Source organism: Corvus hawaiiensis, chromosome 30, assembly GCF_020740725.1.
Source record: "Corvus hawaiiensis isolate bCorHaw1 chromosome 30, bCorHaw1.pri.cur, whole genome shotgun sequence".
Taxonomy (NCBI): Eukaryota; Metazoa; Chordata; class Aves; order Passeriformes; family Corvidae; genus Corvus; species Corvus hawaiiensis.
In genome coordinates, this window is record NC_063242.1 from 2,688,678 (window position 1) to 2,704,348 (window position 15,671).

Consider the following 15,671-nt stretch of genomic DNA (forward strand, 5'->3'; position numbering starts at 1 on the left):
TTTAATAGACATACTCACTAACACATAACAGAATGTGTTTCTTTTCTACTACATAAAGTGTCTGAAAATTAAAGTATTTCTACTGGCATGATATGGGAGTTATGACAATTGTTTTTTGGGGGTTTTTTAAATCCTCTTTCCCAATATCCCATCCCTGAGAAAGTTTAACAAAACCCAACAACTGAAAAGGGTAAATCTGCATAGCAAAGCCTTGGATATTTTTACGTTGTCCATATAAGCATACCTTGTGTGGTCTGATATGTTGTTCAGGATGTAGTTTTCAAAAATTTCAAGCATGCACATGACTTATAAACACACATCACTTTTCAGTTTTGACAATTTTAGAGAAATCACCCAAAGGCCAGAAGAGCAAAGAACATCCCCACCCAGTAGCAAATGTATTTTACAGTAAATTTAGCTCATGAATGGAAACCTGTTGAAGCTACGTTCTTATAGCCAAAGTGCTCATCATTTGTTGGTGATACTCCAGTTCTGTTTTATGGAAAACATACATACTTATTTAATAAGTTCTCTTCTCTGCATTAGTACTTTGCTACATTAAACCACTGTTTTTTCAAGCACTGATGTTACTGCTCTTTGTCTGGTACCAAAGATGATCTTAAAATACATAGCATAACATTGATTTTGATGAAAACCTATCTAGCAGAGGATCTCACTCAGACATCCTATAAGAAGAATAATGTTTTTATAGATTTCTATAATTTTTTTTCAGGGGATTGGGGTCTGTCTTTCTTTCATTCTCCATGGTCTCTTCATCTTGCCTACAGCCACTGTATGCTTCACACTGTTTTCCCACATAATTATTCTGTAGAGGAAAACACAAAATTAGGAACTTTGCACCTATATAACTGTAGTCTAGGAAATTCTTGCTGTGACCATTGCCTACCTCCTCATTTTACAAAATGTTAGCAAGTCAGCAGATTTATGTTTTAGATAAAAGTCACCTAATTGCATTCCTTGGTTTGAGAAAAATAAGCTTACAAAAAACTCATCTGTCTTGACTACAAAGTGAGTTTACAAAAGAACTTTAGTACAGAAAAATACTGGACAGGGTTCTGACTAGCTTTTTTTCTTGCAATATTTATATAAACTACTTTTAAAAGCATAAGGACTGTTTTCCCTCTTCATACATTTATAGCAAAAATATCGTCAATGGAGGTAGGAATGATGTGCATGTTTGGACAATAAGCCCTTTAAAGACTATGACAGAAATATATAGAACTAGGAAAAGAATCCCTTAAAGAAGAAATGCACCAATAATGAACGCAGGAATCTAGAGTGCTTTATGAGCATATTGCTAGTTTATATTTTTAGCACATCAGTGGAGACAGAGGTGTAGTTACTAACTTTTGATGATCTCACAGTCAGCCATATCATGCAATGTTAGCAATAAATTTAAATACATGTGAACATCTAAAGTAAAATAAAGAAATAAAGAAGACCTCTTGAGTCATCTTCAGGCAATGCCAGTGTTTATATAAGCAATGAATTGAATTAAACCTATTGCACCCATGGAGGTTTTATATAGGGAATTGTATGTTTGTTTAAATCAAGATATTGTTCTAGAAGAGATGCACATCATTTGATTACCTTTTTTTTTTTTTTTTTGTGGCAGGTTCAGTTATCTGTATCTACAGAGGGCAGGACACTGGAATTTAATATTAAAGTGAATAAATGCATTTAGTTCAGCTGAATATTCCATCCCCACAGTGATAAAGACCTTTCATAGGCTAGACATTTCTATTAAGGCTTACTGAAAGCAAAGGAATTTGCTTTTGGAAAATTTTGAATTAAAGAGTAAGCACGTAAGCCAATTTCTTGACACAGAGTATTCTGCAGTGACATCTGTGTAACAGTGACACTGTACCTTATTAGCTAAATGTTGCTGCCTTTAAAAAAAAAGTCGGAAAATTTCCACATTCAAAATCCACACTGCTAAATCCTGAACTCTGATAAAATAAGCAAATTTCCTCTGTTTAGTCTGTAATAAGCATGATGGGCTCCTCTAGAACTAACAGGGTTAAAGCTTTCAAGCTGTTTGTGTGAGGCAATCAGAGAGGCCAAACCTGAGAGGAAACAAGCTGGAATGCAGAGTGATGCTAGTGGCAGTTGTATGGTGATCAGCACATGGCAGGATGAGGCTCACAGCATAGTCTTGTGAGAACTAAATGAAATATAATTCCACCAGGAAAACCTTCACAGTGTTATCCACTGCATTGACCCTGGAAAATCCATAAACTGTCTTATAGCACCTTTGGTCTAGATCACATATAAATTTTACCCTTTCAGTTATGCTTTTAGCTATTGAACTCTAGATCTTTCAGTCACGTGTCAAAATAAATACTGTCTGACAGCTAAAGAATACCTTTATCATTCCCCGTTGCTCACTGACTTCATAGAAGCATACCTTTAGTCTTCACAAGAAAAAAGGAGGCTGTGATCTCAATATTTCAGCACTTTTATTTACCTTATCTGTAATATAATTAATAGATGACTGCATAAAGATCAAGGTGGCTATCAAAGAAAATGAGACAGCTTCATATGAAACTTGCTCTTTTGAATCAGTCTAGGACTCTATCAAAGCATGTGTGATAATTTCATGTAAATCCCGGTGTTCTGAATCTGTATCTTTTAACCTGTACATACCATTTTTAACACACTACATTTCAAAGACATTCAAAGCTGATCTAATTTGTATTACAGAATTACATTATAATCTGCAAGCAGCACATCATACTGATTTCTTAAAATTAATGTGGAAGCTCATTATAAAGACATCTACAGAGGGCTCATGTAGTCTTTCTCAAAAATACTGTGACTTAAACCAACCACATTCTCTATTTAAAGTACACCTTTTCCTAGCCAGTCAGATCTTTCTCTGAAGTCTAGATTTTGAAATTTCGTAGTTTTGAAAATAAACCCAAGAGAAAAATATTCAGCAGCACCCAGAATTGCCATTTGTAAACCACCCTGATTTTTTGGTCCTGAAATACATTAAAAAGTTTCCAATTTATGATTTATGAGATGATAAATAAAGGAGATTGTTCACCATAGTGGAAATAAATGCAAGTGATGGACTGAAGTAAAAAGCAGTAATACTAAGTAGGGTTGGGTTTCTGCTACCTTGTTTATTTGAGACCTAAATTGACTTTTAAAAGTGAACCTAATATTATAAATTCAATAAACAGACTTAGAAAAAGAGTCCTGTAATCCTTGTCATGACAAAATAACAGACACTTGTTTACCAGAGAACCATTCTAGCTGGGCTACAGCCAGGATCTGCCCTTTTACCATGTTCCAGAACAAACCACTTTTTTGAAAAACACAGCAAAAGTAGTGTAGGTTTTCAGGCCAATCTATTCAGACAGATTATAAATTGTAAACTGACCACTCTCTAAGTCTGTTTTTAAATTAATACTGAGTCATTACACTTGAGAACTCTCCCATGCCAATGTTCCTTTACTGACTAACCTCCTGTCTGCCCGAATAAGCAAATTACATCTGCCTATTTTTATTCTCTTTTCCAGATTAGCAGGAGCTAGCCGCATTATCCAGGATAATAATACCTAACAAAAACTAAATATGACATATACACAGGTAAATAGCTGACCTGCATCAAGGTTCGTCAAATTATTAAAAAAAAAAGAAATAAAAAAAGGAAAAGAAGGAAAGAGGTCTTCTTTGAAAAGACATTGGCCCTCAAACCCAGTTTGATACGCTGAATATTGCAACTGAAGAAGCTGAATTATGGCTGTCAGTTTTTAGTGCATGACCATGTCTAAAACCAAAGTCAGATAATCTGAGCACAGAAAACTCCAAGACAGCTGGGTCATACTTCATGCCCATGTTACTTTCTAATGGAGTGGTATCAAACCAGGTGTTTATACCCTTGGACTAGCTGATAGCATTACTGTGTGATCTGTCAAGAATAAGTCTTTATAAAGGGACAGAGAGAACTGATCCTATTCCTACTTACCAAATTGCTTCCATATAGATTGCTGGGAGTCATAAACCCCTAAAAAGAATCAAAATTTACGAGCCCAAATAACTTGTACTAGTTATACTTAAAGGAAGACTTGAAAGTCTAAAAATGTGGCTAGCAAACCTTTTGTTTAGAACATACAGGAAAAAGGACGAGAAGAAATGTTTTCCAGTTAATTCCATGGATCTGGTTGTGCTGCTCTCTGAAGAGAAAGAAAGTCTTCAGAGTGCCTAAGTCCTGATGAGCATAACCCAGTTTGATACAGCTCTTTACTCATTGTTTCAGAACACTCAACATTATAGCAAGGCAGAGCTGTGAGGTTCAGAGCTGATCACTGCGTAGTAGCTGCCAGACAATCCAGGAAAAGCAGTGTCAATACAGGAAAAGCCCACAGCAAGCAAATGAATAGGAAAGCCAAAACAAACTTGACACGCTGTCAACTTTTAAGGTCACCTTTCTGCTTCGTCCATTTGCAAGTGGAGGGTGTTTGACTACTGTTTTTTTCTGTGAAGGTGTCAGTATCTTGGGTTCCTACTATCAAGCACGTAGGGTTTTTTGACTAATTTGGAGCAGGCAGAGGTTAGATTTAGAGCAAGGAGTATGTGGAGTCTTCATTTACAAGGCAACAGGAGTAAGGACTGTACAAGGCACGGAGACATGATGGCACTTTTCCTGAATCTCATACAGGCAATCACAGCTACAATTTTAGATTTTTTTGTTCATGATTTCCAATAAAATTAGCACAAAGTTCTTGGAGTTCATGATCACATAACTGAGGACAGCATTTCACTCATTACCTTTAATTGGACGAATGTGCATGCTGAGGAAAAATCTTGGTCTCTTAATTCTAGAGAAGGCATTAGCAACTGAATAGAGCAAAAAAAATGTGAAAGCCAAAGCCCATGAAAGCTTTCTGTTTGTTTCATCAAGGGACCTGGCCAGTAATACACTCTCTCTACGCTAAAACATGATCATCCTGGCATATTTATTAATTTTGGCTTGAAAGAGCGATAATTTAATGTAGTATTGAAACAAACCTGCTACAGTGAAAACACTTTGCACCACTTGCCAAAAACTATTTAATAATTTCAAAGCCTTGAAACAACAATTCCTGTTTCACCTCTTCTCCAGACAAAAAGAGTCCAAACAGGGAAATGCTCACAGCTAAAAACAAGTAGTGACCTGAAGCAACTAGTGATGTTTCAGCTTTGAGTGCCTGCCTTATTTTTCAGGAAATAACTTAAATCCAGTACAGATTACAGCTATGAAATAAAAAGCAGAGCCACATCTGGCTGTCACATCTGTGAGAAGCAAAGCTTACTTGTTTAGCCTGTCTGATTTACGGGTGTATCTAAATCATCTCAAGGCTATTTAATTTCTCATTTGCATAAAGACAGCAACAATTTTGTACCATTTTTAATTGCTGTAATGTGCAAACAGATTGTGGACCATATCACTTCACAGTAGTATCTCTTAAGAATAAGCCAAGGAAAAAATTGCACAAATATGTTTCCCAAATTTCAAAACAAAACAAAAATGTAGCAAATGAATAAAATGTTTAAATCTACAACTACTGCAACCTATAAAATTAGACATTCTATTATATAATAAAAAATATGTGAGGTCTTTTTAGAGATATTAGAAATTATTAAGTCAAACAAGGGAAAACTGCTGCCTCATTTTTATTACAACAAGCTTTGGTCAGATTTTCAGCCTTGTAAATGAATTACATGGATTAATGGGTTCATTGGAAGGTAATGAACCCATTAAATTACAGTCCTTAAAATTAAGCTACCAATCAAATGCAATGAAAATCTAAAAAATATTTACTAGTTTTGCAGTGTTGAATGTGGAAATTAAAAAAAAAATCATTTGAAATTCCAGTTGAATTTTTTTTTTTCAATTTTTAAGCTTTTCTTCAATTTATACTTTTATTGTTACTGCCTATTTTCATATTCTATCAAATACATAACATTCATGGCAACTACATTTCAAACTTTTATGTGCATGTTATTACTGATACTTTTAAACACAACAAGGAGAAGCTTCCATGAGTCTGATGTGTTACTGAGTTTAACTCAACCTCTGCATAAATCCAGATATACCTCACTGTGGGACTTTTTTTACTGTTATCATGGATTTAGTTGCATAGATGTGACTATGGAAAACTAAGCTTTGCATAAATCCAGATATACCTCACTGTGGGACTTTTTTTACTGTTATCATGGATTTAGTTGCATAGATGTCACTATGGAAAACTAAGCTTTTATATTGTAAACAGTTACACATTTGGTTAAATTCACACACATAGCCTGCTTCAAAAAATCATGAAAACATACAGCCAAACTTTACACAAATGTTTCAGTCCATTCGTACTCAAAAAAGAGGGTGAAAATAAGCACAGTGGATTAGGTTCATTAAGTGGTCTACTAAAGCTGATTATGTATATGCATAGAGCCAAATAACTGCACCCAGAATAAATGCATTGATAATTTAAACATCTTATAAGAAGAGAGGATCTGAAAGAAAATGTGAAGACCAAGAGAAAAAGAGTCACAAACCAAGCTTGACAAAAAGAATATAGCCATTTAGAATTTTGCAGAAATTCAGTTTGTGTATTACAAGGGGGATGGAGAAAAAGATAAGAGAAAAACAACACAAAGTTCAGACATCAATATGTACAATAAATGCAGCTGCAACACACTGTTAAAAGAATGAAATTGTAAGTGAAATACAAAAACCTATGATAGTTGTTGATTGGTATTAGCTTAAGATAATCACTGTCTGTAATGGGAAAATGCTAAGAATTATTTTAAAACAAACTTTATATTTTGGAGATTAGATCAACATCGACTTTGGATGTCATAAATTGTTATTTCTTTGAAGAAGTAGGTTCACATCATAGTTATTCAAACAGACAATCTACACAGTGAAAAAAACCCTTGGGATAAATGCAATGGCATTTATAACAGAAATCCCATATTTAGCAATAGTTACTTTTAATTTTTTTAAAAGACATTTTCTCGTATATTATGAGACAAAAGTAATGTACATAATATGGTTTTATGATGTATTCTCTAGGAGAGGGCACACAACATTTGCATATTTTTTCATTCACACTGCAAATACATTCTACCATAGGCCTCAATTCTCTAATGCTGTGATGTTGCTTTCATTCCCTCTATGCTCCAGCAAAACTATGTTGAAGGAATATACTTTAAAGTGCTAAACCCAGAGCAAAACTGCTCCAGTAATTTGAAAGTATGTGGACAGTTTTGAAAAACATTGAGATAAAACATTTAAGAGATTCAAAACTCATGCAGTCATTTCATGCAATATGTTCTTCATGTGAACGATTGTTTTCTTTAGCTCACATTAAAGATATGGAATGTTTGACAATAGCCATGAATGACATTTGGACCGGATTAAAACTGCATTGGCTTACAAAATCAGATTCAGACTGGAAAGACAAGATACAGGTTATGTAATTCAGAAATGACAAACAATTTCTAGTGTGATACGGTTGCTGTACTAAGTTCTGTTCTCAAATACTGGTAACTGCAAATTAGTAGAATATTTTTCCAACTACAAAGATGTTCTACATAGAGAAGCATTTAAAATAATAATGCCCCCAAACCTCAAAACACTCAAACTCTGCCCTATTTAAAATAGCCCTCAAACAGTTCAAATTTCAGAATGCTTATTGTAGAAAACTGTAAGCACTGAAAATCAGGATGATAACAAAGGTATTTTCCTTGAAATCTCAGATATACCTATACTGAAAACACATATTTACATTTCTTCAGAGATCTCAAAGATAAAAAAAAGAAAGCAGAAAGAGTAAATTACATCTATCTTCAAACTGTGAGCCCTCTGGTGTAAGAACTATCCATTCTTCAGTTCTAATATAGTGTTTAACTCACTGGGGCTTTGTTTTTGGCTAGTTCCTGGCAATAATACAGTAAACAAGATTAAATGCAAATAACAAGAGCAATTCAGAGGTTTTGGTTCACTTTGTTTTGGAAGAGATGGGAAGGTTCCTGTTCAGAAGATCTGGGATTACAATGTAATTCCAGTAGAGCACTTTGGGGAAACCTTCATGTTACACAGACCTGTTATTCACTTTTTGCAGAGTGGTGAATTTTATCCAGTCTTCTCAGTAAGTTCTTCCACCTTGAACTGGGTTTGTCTTTCCCTCCTGCCCTTCCCTCAACAGCTGAGCAGGTAGATATATAAGGAAAGTGAGGTAATCCATCCCATTTCCTTGATTTCTGGTTGCTATTGAAAATGTCTGCCCCATCTGCTTTTAAAAACCAAGATTCTAATGTCTCTCTGGGAAATAGATTCCTGCTTTTGTCTAGTCTTCCCACTAGGAATTTTCATTCCTAGTCTGGAGCTTAATTTCATCTCCCAGTTTAAAGCCTTCATTTCTTCCCTACCCACACTCAGTGTGGAGAACAACTTATTTCCTCTTCTATATCACATTGGCACATCAGTTACTTACCACTCTGTACATCTTCTCCAAGCTAGTTTACCCCTGTATTTGAAATATGCTTTGTAAGCACCCTCTCTCAGACCTGTTACTGTTCTTCAATACCTTCTACTTATGAGCCTTGTGTGGTCAATGACCCTCATTGGAAACAAGAGCCCATGCTGGCTGAGGTCTTGCATGTTCTGGGATAGGACATCTATATATCTCTCCCAGAGTATTGCTTGCCTATTAGAAATTGACAATATCTGACTTCTGATTCTCTAGTGAACGTACAATTGCCCAGAATATTTCAGCACACTCTGGCATCTGGTATGTTGTCTTAAAAGCGTTTGTATTTTATTGACATAAAAACATTGTATTTCCACACACAAACCCTCCTCATCTTGTAGAAGAAAATTAGAAATGTTTGACTACTATTTTGGCTCTGGTTGGTGTCCATATTATCTTCCCTCTTTCTACAAATTTTGTAATTAATTTGTATGAGTGAATTTAAGCCAAATGCTTGTAATTCCTATTTTTCTTCTGCACTTTTAAGAGTGGATGTTCTTTTTGCTATATTAGCCTTCTGGAAATTTGCTTATTGTCACAATATTTCCAGAAGGACTTCTAATGCCTCTGACATTAGTGAAATTATTTTTTCACATGACTTGGAGTGGAAATGGGCATGTGCAGCAGACTTACAAGTATGTAAATATTTTTAGCAATCTCAGGCTTGTTTTTATCCTTCTATATCTTGACTTATCCTTTTGTTGTGAGCATTAACTGCATTGCCTGTTTGACTGAACTTGACCTTTTAGTGAAGATTTGAGCAAAAAAGACATTAGATTTACTTTCAGTTTCTTGATATCATATGTTGATAGCTTTCTGGTCCCTTGGGAGGTGGCCAGCCCTTTTGCTGGTGTTCTTGCTATTCACATCTCCTGCCAGCAGTGATTGCTTTGAGCTTTGGCTCTTCTATTCTTTTCCTCATGCTCCAACTATTCTTTTAAGATCCTTCATAAATTACCTTGTTTCTACTTGTCTATTCTTCATTCTTAAATTTTAAGTGATTGCAAACTCATTAAGACCAATTTAACTTCCTATCTTTCATCTGCCACTGTAATTTACACTTGTGCCCTTGACATAATTTTTAAAACCATAACTAAATTTTCAGAACCCAGGTTTTTCCTCATCAGGTTTATTTTCCACAAAAGTATACTTAAAAAGCTCTGAGTTTATTGGAGTCTGCTTTTCACACATTTTTTTGGTCTTAATATTCTGTTTTCACTCTCTTTCTTTCTAAGTAATGAATGTTGTCATATTGCTAGCAGTCCATCAGAGTTGCCTTTCATCGTCCGATTTTCATCCAGTTGTCTCCTGTTTGTTAGAAGTGAATCTCGAAAATCATCTTTCCCTGCTTCTTTTTCTCTTCACTGTTTGTATTCCAAAAAGCTCTGAGAAATTTAGTTTTTGCTTTCTTCCTTTCTCAACAGTTCTCTGAATAAAGGCTTCTGTCACTCTCAAATTTTTTGTGTGATTCTGCTAATTTTAAAAAATAAACAAAGTGGCTCAATTAGTTAATTTTCTTAAGGGGTTGAGAATGAGAACACTGAGTAAACAAAGTAAACAAAGACCACAATTTTCCATCTTATGGGAGGCCTGTGTTTCCTTTACAGCCAAAAGTGCTTGTCAGAAATGGCATTTGACATCTTCTATCACTCTCTCTCCCCTCCACACATTGATTTTCACCTTGTACAGTACTTTAGCTTCAATTAGGCACAAGGTGTTATGCCTGAGACCACTTAGATCCCCATCAGAAAGGCTACAACCAGCCATGGCTGCTGTAGAGACCAAGGACAGAAAAACTGATTTGGCTGTCAGACACACTGAAAAAATTTTTGTAGTAGCTGCAGGCTAAAAACATGAACTATAAGCAATGTAATTATGAAGTAGATGAAAACAAACTCCATGGTTACCCAGCTCCCTAATTATGATCAGATCACTTGGCACATCACTGCAGAGAACTTTGCTTTGGAAAAACATTACATTTTTCATGAGCAGTTCAATAAAAGAAACTATTTTATGGGTCCAGGAGATGGTTGAGGGGTTCAGAAGGAAATAATTTGCTTTTATTTTGCTTTAGAAATTAATTCCAATTTTTATAGCGATTTACAACAAATTCCTGCACATTAAATACAAAGCACTAAAGCAAAAGTTACAAACAGTCTGTATTAGTATTTTTGGAATGAAAATTAAAACGTGCTGCCACTTCTGCAGTCCAAGTCATTATGTTTTATGGCTTAGGTTAACATTGTGCTATAAAATAGAGTAAATAACTGTTAAAAGCAGTCATTTGCTCAGAATTATTATGAGTTTCATTTTGGGAATGATTCAACCTACCATTATTTTTTTTTCCTGTATAAATGGCAAATTATTGAATTTTACTGCTCAGGTCTTAACTCTGTCCTGTCATACTGAGTGGAGATACCATGTTAAGAACTCAAATAAGCCAACAGCTACTGTGTTTGATGTCACTTACATCATTTGTAGAAAACTGTATGTGGTAAGATATATTCCTATTTTTAAACTATCACCTCATATGGGAAAGCTATGTTTGTTCAGAAACCATTCTTAGCAAGAGAGGCTGACAGGGTCTTCTTTTCTAACCAATCAATGTTATGTAGCAGGAGTCTCAGCATGAGATAATAGCTCCAACTTCTTGCTAAAATCTCTTTTAAGCCCAGTCTTTCACATCTTCTCTTAGTAATCAAGTACAAAAATAACAGCAGTTTACGAGCCATATTAAGGTTCTGGAATGTTTCGAATACATATGACCAGTCTGTTAAACAAAGAAATTAAATATTAGGACTATCGGTGTCCTTTGCTAGTCCAGGGGTCTGTGGGTTTCTTCCTTTGATCCAGCACCATATTGTAAGATAGTGAAAACTGGCTTGTGCTGTGTCTCTATTCTCCTTAAATATGTGCTGTTTTGATTTTAATTTACTATTATATTACCTCTATGTTAGGGTATTTCATTATCCCTCCAGGTCCTCTAACACTTCATTAAGAATTTTAAGCTATCCAGCATCATTGTACTGCATTTTTCTGGCTGCTGGTTCAAAGAGGTTAAACATATATTTTTCTATGTATTTCATCATTTCAATGAGTCTGCATGACCCTTTCATAATTGCTGGAGGACAGATTTGGGGGTTGGCTCAGATTATGTTGCTAACTGCATATACAGTTTATTCACTTCTTTCTGAAATGGTACTTCTATTACTCACACTCCTTGACTGCTGTTGCTCATTGCAAAGCTGTCCTAAACCACCAGTCACAACCTTCTACCACTTTTCTCAAATCAAGGTGTCATTTCTTTAGACCTTAGTATAAGCTCTAGAGCAGCAAATGTTGCATTTTCCTGTGAAATGTCATTGATGTACATAAATCAGTTTAAAGAAATGGTGGTGTCCACAGCGGTGTTGAACAGATGTCCCATTTTTTGAGTACTCCACTTGAACCTCCCTGATTGCTCAAACTTAGAAAAGTGATGTCAACCATTTCTCCACAAATTTCCCTTTCCCTTCCTGCTTTAGAACAATGACATAAATTTCTTCTCATTAATTCAGGTCTATGTATAAATATGAGATCTCTTTGTGTTTCTTTTCATCCACAGTGACCAGTTATATACTTATTGCCTTTGTTTCTCTCCTCATGCAATAATTTCCAGAGCTGTGAGCCTGTTAAACTGTATTTGCATCCTCTAACATAGGATGGAATGTTTTTTCCTGTGAGAAACCATTGCAAAGAATTATTTCATTCTTCTTCTTCATGCTGTTAGCATGATTGTAGAAAGATTTGGGGTAAATCAATTCATGTTTTACATAAAGTCACAGCTTAATCTGTACTTTAGATGTTTATTTGAAATTTCAGTATAAGTTCTCATCCTGTTAAAATTTTTTTCTCACACTTGTAACAGCAGACATTGTGGGTTTTTGTGGTTTTCTATAGATCTTTTTTCTGTCCCTGTGTGTTTCCCTCCTTTTGTAGACCAGTAGTATGGTGTTATACTCCATGCTCTTTGAACTAGCCTCTAACATACGCTGATTTAAAGCCTTGTTTCAGCTCTTCAGTGTTCACAGTGAATAAGTGTTCTCTTTTGTACCCAGAAGACAAATGAATGCCAACAACCTGTAACCGCCTTTGATGCTTGACCTCTTTATTGAAAGTTTGTTATGTCACTCTGAAAAAATATAAACATGGAGAGATAATCTCAGTTGCTTCATAGCCCAAATGCATGCCTTAAACTGAAAACATCTCTCTGACAAGAAACTGAATTTATGTAACTGCATGAATTGTGTTGAAGTGCTGCTGCTGGAGGTTTGCATTCAGGGCTTCACCAACAAACATATGATGATACCATACACAGCTAAGGAAGGAAGGGAACTTCGTTCTTCTTGCAGCCTGAATACTTAGTCATTAGTACTTTTTACAGGCAAGTAAACAAAACAGTATAATCAGTTCCTCACTGTTATGTAAAGTGGAAAATGTTTCATCTGTTTTGTTCAGAAGTATGTGATTTTGTGAAATCTGTGTTGCTTTCATAAATTAAGAGATTTGTGAATGGGTGGCACTTTAAGAGTCCCTTTTATTTTCCTCTGCTGCCACAAGAGAAATGGATGGCAGAAAATTGTCCATTACTCTCTGTTTTTCCTGTTTATGTCATGAGGAAGAAAGTATAGGGCATGAAAGAAAAACTGCCTTTTTTCTCTCTGTCAGCCATGGGAGAGACTGTCAGCTATGGAGTCTGGAAGGACTTTTTTCTTTAAACACACTTGTAAGAATGAGCTTGCTCTGACCCTTTTGGTCTTAAAAAAAATCTGTACCATTGTTTTTGCCCACGTTTTTTTTTTTCCTAAAGAACTTTCAGGTGAGCTGACCATGTTTTTAAGGTACATTTCAATATCATATTCACTGCTATTGCAGACAGAGCTGCATCAGTGCACCAGCACTGGTTAAGACTTGTTCATGTGCACTTCCCCTGTCCAGCAAATAAAGCACAAGAGGAGATAATCCCTTAAGACAGAAATTTCTCATGGAACAAAACTAATACTTCATCTTTCATAAACAGCAGGCTTAACATCTAGAGATCCAGTCTTGTGAGACTGTGAAACTGTACAGAGTTCATATGGGGAGGGAGATGTGGAATTAATATGTCCCAGTAAGTCCCTACAGGATCTTTCAGGACCATCTACAGATATAAAAGTTTTCTCTGCTCTGTGAAGGTGCTGAAATTTTTATAACCTCTGCCTCATGCTACCTGATCACAAGAAAATGATTGATAGTGCATAGGAAACCAATGTTTATTTGGAGCAGAAATAAACAAACAGAAAGTGTGCATGCTAGAAATGTTTCAGATTCTGCAAGAATGTGATAAACATCCTAGTGAGTGAGGCCAGTTCCCTACACCTCGCCCTGCCTCCAACACTGTCAGTGGGGGATGATATTTAGTCAGAACATGTGAATTTGGCCACCTGCCTTTTTCCTCTCCTGGGATTCACAGCCATTGAATATGTGATACATAGGGATATAGGATAGATTATATATCCCTGCATATACTCTTTAGTACCTTAGTCTGATCTCTTTGAAACACTGATACTGTCTCTCTGCACAGTCTCCTGTGACAACACATTTTAAAAGTTCATTATCTATTCAATAAAAAAATCTAGTTTTTTCCATCTGTTTTATGATCTTTTATGAGATTCAGAGCTCTGAAATTCCAGATTTTAGGAATTTTCTATATAACAGTTCTCGTTGATCTTACTCCATCATCATGGTGATTATATAAACCTCATTTGTATTTCCCTTTAGCCTTCTTCTCAAAAGCCTTATTTTATTTTTCTTCTCAAGGCAACTGCTTTATTCCTGTAGCCATTTCTGTTGCCTTTTCTTGTACACTTTGTGACTTCAACTTGTCTTCCAATGAATATTGAATGTCAATCAGGGAGGTCTGGTACTAAGCATCTGAAATGATCACTGAAGAACTAATGAATTGAAGCCTCATTCTGTTGATCCCTTAGCTCCATAATATTCCTCTTCCCGTCAGGAGTCACAGCATAACCTGCACATTTGCTGCCTTGCCAAATGTAATGCCATTTAGTGAGTACATGCTTGTGTGGGTATCAGGAATAAGCAAAGCTTATTAAAAAATTCACTGTCCCTAAATGTCCAGGTCAACAGTATTTCCTGGAAAAGATTCCTTCAACACTTAGTCTTTTTAGTTCAGTCATTTTGTTTGATTTCTGCAAATAGTTTTAGTAGAGAGATTTATTATAGAAATGTTCACTGGTATATAAAACTTACAAGCAAATATTGAAGAATAGCATTGTAAAAGGATTTTAAAATTCACATACATGAATATTTGGAAACTGAAGCTGAAATTTTGCAGAGCTGACCTAGAGCAAAAATAAATTCAGTGAAATATTGTGCAATCATGGCCCTATAAGTCCTTATTATTGTAGATTTCCAAATAATTCTTTTACAATTAGATAAAGCCATGAATTAATTACATAAATAATTAATTGATTAATTTCAAATTAATAAATCTAGGAAAATTATCAGCTATTCAAAGACAGTTTGCCAATAGGAAAAGGAAAAATTTATCTTATAATTTATTTACTATGTATAATTCTCCCAACTCTACATGAGTCACTGGTGCTCTGAGCATCCATTATTTATACGCTTTTTTATTTTGTTTGTTGTTTGGTTTCAGTAAAATCACTAAAGTTAGAAATGAGAAAATTTAAGGTTGTTCAGTCTAATATACCATCTGGAATTTCAGCCAGTGTGTCTGCCATCTTTCAAAAGTTCAGCTGACTGAATTTCAGCTGTGACCATCACAAATCATGGCTTCATTTCTTTTTCCCTTTAGTGTCTGTCCACACCAGTCCCAGGCTACTTTACCTACTTGAATTTAGATCAGTGACACAGGAAAATTTCATAGTTATAAAGGAAACCTTGAAAGTTGATAGGGTAATAGCTATAATTTTCATGGATGTTAAGCACACAAAGGTGTTATTGTTGTTACCTCAGAAGAAGAAAATTTCATCCGGTATTTCAGTAGATGGTTGCACCAAAAAAAAAGTCCTGACAATTTTGCATAACCCAGGCTTTCCTATGCATAACCTATTCATTCCTACT